The sequence below is a fragment of the Malania oleifera genome, chromosome 12 (assembly GCF_029873635.1).
Source record: "Malania oleifera isolate guangnan ecotype guangnan chromosome 12, ASM2987363v1, whole genome shotgun sequence".
Taxonomy (NCBI): Eukaryota; Viridiplantae; Streptophyta; class Magnoliopsida; order Santalales; family Ximeniaceae; genus Malania; species Malania oleifera.
Genome location: NC_080428.1, coordinates 51,553,419 through 51,561,498, shown reverse-complemented (window position 1 = coordinate 51,561,498; position 8,080 = coordinate 51,553,419).

Genomic DNA, 8,080 nt, shown 5'->3' with positions numbered 1-8,080 from the left:
CACCATTTTACTGAGGTGTATCCACATATGTGCGTTCGTGAAAAATACCTTGATCATAGAAAAAAGTTTGAACTGGGGTGGATAGAAATTCGCGACCGTCATCAGTGCGTACATGCTTAACAGTGCAATTGAAATGATTTTTTACCATGACGCAAAATTTTTTAGGCAAGTGAAAGTATCAGATTTCATCCGCATAAGATAAACCCATGTAGCACGTGAGTAGTCATCCACGATTGTTAAAAAATAATGTGCACCATAGAGTGAAATTGTAGGATAACCACCCTATATATCACAATAAATCTGATTAAAACAAAATGTGCTCTTATGTGTAGTCAAGAAAAAAGGTAAACGAGTGTGCTTTGCTCTAACGCAAACATCACAAGGCAAATGAGAAGAAGAAATATTTAAGGTTTTCGGAACACAAGAAATGGAAGGGTGACCAAAACGTTGATGCCAAATAGTAGTGTCAGAAATACGCCGAGAGAGGAAAATTGAGGCGGAAGGAGGTTTAAAATGGTAAAGCCCATCTCCTTTTGGGGCGAATGCATTCTAACAGCCACCTATTTAATTAATCGCACTCCTTCACCCCGCTTCAATCATAAGTCTCCTTATGAACTTCTTTTTCAGAAACCACTATTGTATACACACTTGCGAGTGTTTGGGTGCTTGTGCTATGCCCAAACCACTCGCCAACATCGTGATAAATTCTCTCCTCATGCTCTTCGATGTGTTTTCTTGGGCTATCCTACTCATCATAAGGCTTATCGTGTATACGATCTTGAAAACAAAAAAATTCTCATCTCCTATGATGTCACTTTCCAAGAACATATCTTTCCCTATCATCTCATACCTCCACCTCCAACATCTTCTCCTGTCCTTCCCCTTCCTATTCCTGAAATACAACCTTCCTACACACCTATCCCTAGCCCCTTACCTCTCTCTCCTTCTCCCTTGGTATCCTCCCCGACACCCTCACCCTCGCCCCCTCCACCACCCCCTCCACCCACCTCCTCACGGCCCAAACGAGTTGTCACACATCCCTCTTACTTGGCTGATTATATCTACCCTACTTTACCAAAGTCATCCATGACTTCACAAGTTTCAAGATGTTCTTTAGGTACAGTTCATTGTCTCTCATCTTTTTTATCTTATCATCGTTTTTCTAATCCCTATTTGGCTTTTCTTTCTGTCATGTCCAAACATCCCAAACCCACCTCATATTCTTAGGCTGTGCTGCACCCTCATTGGCGTGATGCCATGACTTCTGAAATCCAAGCCTTAGAAACCAATAATACATGGGTTCTTCAACACCTTCTACCTGGGAAAAAAACAATTGGCTATAAATGGGTGTTCAAAACAAAACTTTGGGCCGATGGATCCATAGAGCGACACAAAACTCGCTTGGTGGTCAAGGGTTACACTTAGGTAGAAGGTTTGGATTATCATGACACTTTTGCTCCTGTTGCTAAATTTGTTACTGTTAGGTGTGTTCTTGCAGTGGTTGCCACTCGGAATTGGCATCTTTTTCAATTGGATGTCAACAATACTTTTCTCCATGGTGACCTCGATGAGGAGATCTATATGCTCCCTCCACCGGGTTATTGCAAACAGGGGGAGACTTGTGTTTGTCGTCTTCAAAAATCCCTTTATAGTATTAAGCAAGCCTCTCGGAATTGGTTCTCTATATTATCTTCGGTTTTACTTGCTGCAGGTTTCACCCAATCTCAAGCTGACCATTCTCTTTTCATCCGCTCTCGGGGTCAGTCTTTTACTCTCATTCTTGTTTATGTTGATGACATTCTCATGGCAGGTAATGATCTCTCTGATATTAGAACTTTCAAAATCATGCTTGCTCAAAAATTCAAATTAAAGGATCTTGGAAAATTGAAATATTTCCTTGGCCTCGAAGTTGCTCGCTCTCCCACTGGCATATTTCTTAATCAACGCAAATATGCTCTTGACATCCTCACTAATAGCAGTCATCTTGGTGCTCGTCCTGCCCACTTTCCCATGGAACAAAATCTCAAGCTCAATAATACTGATGGTGCTCTTCTCTTCGATCCAAGCTCGTTTGGCGACTTGTTCGATGTTTACTCTATCTCACCATCACTTGTCCCGACATTGTATTTCCGATCAATATTCTCAGTCAATTTATGCACCAACCTAGAGAACCACATTATGATGTTGCTGTATGTGTTCTTCGATACATTAAGACTTCTACAGGACATGGCTTATTTTTTCCTACTGCCAACACTCTTCAAGTCTCAGCCTATTCTAATTCGGATTGGGCTAGTTCTCCCCTCACTTGCCGCTCCACTACTGGTTTTTTCATTCAGTTGGGCAGTAGTCCGATTTCCTAGTGCACTAAGAAACAAACTACAGTGTCTCGCTCCTCCGCTGAAGCTGAGTACCGTGCACTTGCTTCCACTACATGTGAACTTACATGGCTCAAAACTCTTTTAAATGATCTTGGAGTACCGCATTCCCAGTCTATGCTCTTATATTGTGACAACCAAGCAGCTTTTCACATTGCCCAGAATCAAGTTTTCCACGAATGTACAAAACATATAGAAATCGATTGTCACATTATTCGTGAGAAGTTATGAACTGACCTTTTTTTCACTAAGCATATTCCTACCCATCATCAGCTTGCCGATATCTTCACCAAAGCTTTGGGTCATGAACACTTCCAAGATTTATCACGCAAGTTGGGAATTACGCATCTCCATGCTCCAACTTGAGGGGGAGTATTAGAGATATATACCTTTTTCCATATTACAAAATATACAATTTCCTTTTTTCAATTATCTCATGTATATATACCCTTGTATCCCTTGTAATGAGTGTGCATCAATAAAGATTTATTCCCTCCTCCAAATTTAACATAATGGGATAAATAGGGGGGAGAGATTTGTATTCTTCTCAGATTTATAATGAATATCTGTATACTTATATCAATGCTTGTATGGTTGTTCTCTTTTATATGTGCTCTATTGTCTTTTGTGTTGATGCTTTCCTAGTGTTATCGAGACTTATTTGGTGCTCATGCCTACAGTTTTGAACATGTGATTATCGGTTGACTCTGTTGGGGGAGTTTTATTTGGGATCCATGTCAGTTGCTCTATTAAAACAGAAAAAATAAAATAAAATGAATTAAAAATAAAAGTGTGCCATGCACGTCAAGATGCACCCTCACTTCTCCTTTATCACCTTCTTCACGAAAATTAGGATTCACATGAACTCTAATAGAAAATGCCTCGGCAGCCTGCTTCCTTCATCATCAAACGTTGTCGTGCCCTATTTTCGCAGTCAAAAACCATTAATGCAGTCGCAGAAATCTCAGAGATTGCCTCGCCAACTTTTCTTCCATGCATGACCTTCATATTGGTTATAGGCATGTCGCCACCATTCTCTACTCAAACTATGGGAGTTGGTCATCTACCACCAACACACACCCTTGAATGCATCACTGTAGTTGGGATAAGATGTCGCCAAGGCCACTGTCTCATGCATTGCCTTGCTAGAGACACCCTAGACTGCATAGTGTGGATTCCACTATTCTCCATTCTTGCTCCCCACAACCCTTCCCATAGTCTCACGATCATCATGGATCGTTCGCAACACTAAAGTAGCTAGCCAATAGGGCTAGTCTCATTCTTCTATTTCTTTATTATTCTTCTTCTTCTACTTAGCCTAACTCTCTCAGCTTTTATGTTCTTTTCAATGATCCCTTACAACCACTACAAAAAAAAAAAAAAAAAAGATTATTAGTGATGGATTTCTATTAGTCGCTATACCAGTCGTTACTAATACTTATTAGTGACGAATATTTCAAACCGTCAGTAATAATAAAGTATTAGTGACGGATTAAAACCGTCACTAAAAACCTACTATAGATTCTACACCGGATCGACCAAAAAGCGTCACTAAAGCCATAGTATTAGTGACGGTTTTCAAATCGTCACTATTACTCCATTGTTAGTGACGGTCATAAAACCATCACTAATGCTCTATTATTAGTGACTGTTTTAAAACCGTAACTAATGCTCTATTATTAGTGACGGTTTTAAAACCGTCACTATTACTCTATTATTAGCGACGATTGTGAAACCATTAGTAATGCTTTATTATTAGTGACGATTTTAGAATCGTCACTATTGCTCTGCAGAGCTATTAGTGATGGTTTGAATTCGTTCGCTAAAACTTTTTAAAAGGGTATTCGTGACGATTTTGAAACCGTCACTAATACTTAAATTAGATAATTATTAGTGAAATAAATTTTGTTTCCAATTATTAATTTCTGTAAAAATCTGTAATTAAATTACATTTTCTTATACATTCATAATTGCAATAAGATTTATAAATTATTCAAAATTCTAATTCAAATTAAATTACAAATATGTTATACAAATTCAAATTCAAATACAAATATATTATACAAATTCAAATTTAAATACAAATGCATTATATAAATTCAAATTCAAATACATTTCATCTGTTCAGATAACAAAGAAAGTGAAAAGCTGTATTCGTAGTGCATGACATCGTCCTGACGTTGTCACAGTTGCAAACTATACAAATTAATTAAGAAAGTTAAAAAAATTAGTATACACTTTTTGAAAAATTTTGGCAGCATTTCTCCTGTAAATATGACATTTTCCATAGAGATACTCCAAACCTAGGTGTTTATGATAAACAGTTCATAATAATCCAATGAGCAATTAATTTTGCGAGTGCACAGGAGCTTCATATAATAAGCATTAAATAATGTAACGTGTTTATGCATCCCATAAAACACATATATCAGAATATAGTGGATTATCCCCATAAACAACATATTTCATAGAGTAGACACAGTTGGTATGAGATTCACTATAAAATGAAAATCCCAAGAAAGAGAGCTCCTCTCCAAAGAAAAGAAAGAGATGATACGTGCATTGTGAAGAGTGGAAATCTTAAGAAGATGAAGTATCATCTACTACTCCAACGACTGTAACTAGGCCAAGCATCCTCCCAAAATCAAATAAACAAGCAAAATGGGAAACAACTTTCTACAGACTTACATGGGAAACAATGCCACTTCCTCTAGTGTTCCATCCATTCTGATGGACCATATATTACTTTTAATCTCGTTTTTTGGCAATTAACAATTAATTTTTGGTTGCACATAATAAACTTAAACCTTGAAACATAAATAACAGACTCCAACCAAAATTAGCATAAATACCAAGCAAGCAAGAAATCAGTGAAAAATTATATCACATAGTCCAAAATTGGTCTCATGAATTTTTCTTTCCTTTCCCTAAAACTTTAAACAAATTTTCGGCAGTATGCCTTCTATAAATAGAACATTTCCCAAACCTGCAAGCCACAAAATCATGCAATTCACAATATTTTTGCATCATACAGATGCCATTTAGATTAAGACATGCAACAACCTAAGAGTATCTACCAGCAGGCAATACACATCACTGCATCAGCCATGCAGGTGGCGTTTCAATCAAGCATGCAGTCCTAATGTCCACTACCAGCAAAAGTTCACAAGATATATCAATCCAAGCATGCAGTCCAGAAGTTAAATCATCTATTAAATTGAAGTTAGATATATACCAATCTCTAGCTGCAATGAGGTCATGGATGACAGAGAAGGACAATGAGGCCGTAAATAGTGGTGGCTGCATCAACGATTCTTTGTCTAGTTTACCCGAAGTTTCTTTTCAAAATTGATTTGAAATGCGATAAGCCTGCCTATGTAGACAACATGAATTTTAGCCTTTCATCTGATAGATTGTCGCTTATAGTTAAGGTATGATTTAAATATTAATTTTATTTCTCTTGAATCTTGATGCACTTCTTGTGGATGCAATGACCGCAAGAAGGGCATCAAGATTCAAGCGAAATAAAACTAATATTTAAATCATACCTTAACTATAAGCGACAACCTATAAGATGAAAGGTTAAGATTCATTTTGTCTACATGGGTAGGCTTATCGCATTTCAAATCAATTTTGAAAATAAACTCTGGGTAAACTAGATAAAGCCCCTCCATTCATTGTATACACACTGCAAATGATATGCCCACTATCAAAAATAGAAGTTATCAAAAGTAGACCTAAAAGTTAATTAACAAACCCTTCTCAATGACGGAAAAATCTAAGGAAAAAACTACATAATTATAAATCCAATGTAAAAAATAAATATACTTTTTAAACTATTTTTTAGTGATTCAAAATACGAACTTAAATTCATTAAGTAAATAAAGTCAAGAGAAAGTTATAAAATTGCAAAGTTCATATTACTTTCAAGATATATGATACAACTCCCAATTATTCCTATATTGTTTCCAAATCTCATCCAAATCCCAATTATTCCTATATTGTTCATATTACTTTGAAGTTTGGAGTACTGGACTCTGAACATGAAGTCTAACCTCTTCCTTAGTAATACTATTTCTTTTGCACAAAGTGTTTTTTGTGGGAGAGAGGCAGATTGTGTATGTTATTTTTAGTAGACATTGAAGTGGTAGGATGTTCGTCATACAAAGAAAAATGGCATTGCATTCAAATTAGATTTTCTAATTTTTAGAAGGCATATGATTGAGCTAGTTGGGAATTCTTGGATAGAGTGCCTTTGAGGAAGGGGTCAAGTGTTACGTGGAGGAATTGGATAGGGGGCTATTTATCTAATGCCCTTGTGAACCACCAATATGGATTGGAATATCTAAAATCAAGCAAAAATAATATAGAAAACAACCCACCCTAAACATATGTGAACCACCAATATGGATAATCTTTAAAATCAAGTAAAACTAGTATAGACAACAACTCAACTAACCAATCCTTAAAAGAAGGTCCGCTTGTGTCTCAAATCATAATTTGACTGTTTGATGCACTCGAAAAGGGTGAATGGCATTCCCATATGCTTCTAATAACAAACTAAATGTAATTAATAAATTTTATTTTCAAAATTATTTTCTAATTTTTTAACATTTATATGAAAATATTGAAAATTAAACAAAAGTGGCTTTTTCAATTTTTGATCCAAGTGTTATAAGAAGTAGAGAACACTACAATTTTACTTGCTCGAAAATTGCAAATGTTTTTACTCATCCTTTCAAAAATATTTTAACATTAAATGACTAATCCTATCTTTTATTTTTGTTTGGGAAAATTTTAACGCAATTTCGGCAGCATGACATCTGTAAATTGGGTGTTTTCCTATAAAACCTGCACCTGATAGGTTCAAATAGAGTATTTATAAGAAGTTGAAGGCACACGAGAACCTATATCCACTACCAGCATGCAATACACATCAACTGCATCTGCCATGCAGGAAGCATTCTAGACTTGCATCCAATCATGTAGCATATTCACGACAGTAATACATGTAACCATATCTTAAATTCATAATATAAATAATAGAGAAGATGCTTAAGTTTCCATTTGTTGGACGAGGAGAAGATAAGGCAGTGTAATCATTGGGGAAGGAAAGAATGAAGTGGAATTAGACTTGTGGGTTAATGAGTATTTTTTAAACTCAGCTTATGTGAAAACATCTGTTTTTGTCAACTCATGATATGCTATGCTCATTTGGCAACCACTAAGGTGGGACAATTCATGAAGTTTGAAGAAGCATCCGAAACATCTTCGAGACATGGTGGGATGACAACTGTAGGGGCAGTTCCTATCCCTCAGTTGCCAAAATTACAAGAAAATGTGTGTAACTTCATGTTCTTCTGTTGAATGGTTTGGATAAACTTTTTTTGGGGGAGGGGGGGGGGGGTTGGGGGTTTAAAATGACTGAGCATAGCATGCATGGCTTTTGTATAGTTTCTGGATTTTGTTCCGTGTGTTGGACAACTTGAATCATTAGAAGTAATAGTCGAGGTAGTAGTGGTGATAAGCAGTAAAATATTAGTTATAGTTAGTTGTTTTGGAAAAATTGAACATAATTAATATTTTACTGCTTATCACCACTACTACCTCGACTATTACTTCTAAAGATTCAAGTTTTCCAACACACGGAACAAAATCCATAAACTATACAGAAGCCATGCATGCTGTGCTCAGTCATTTTAAGG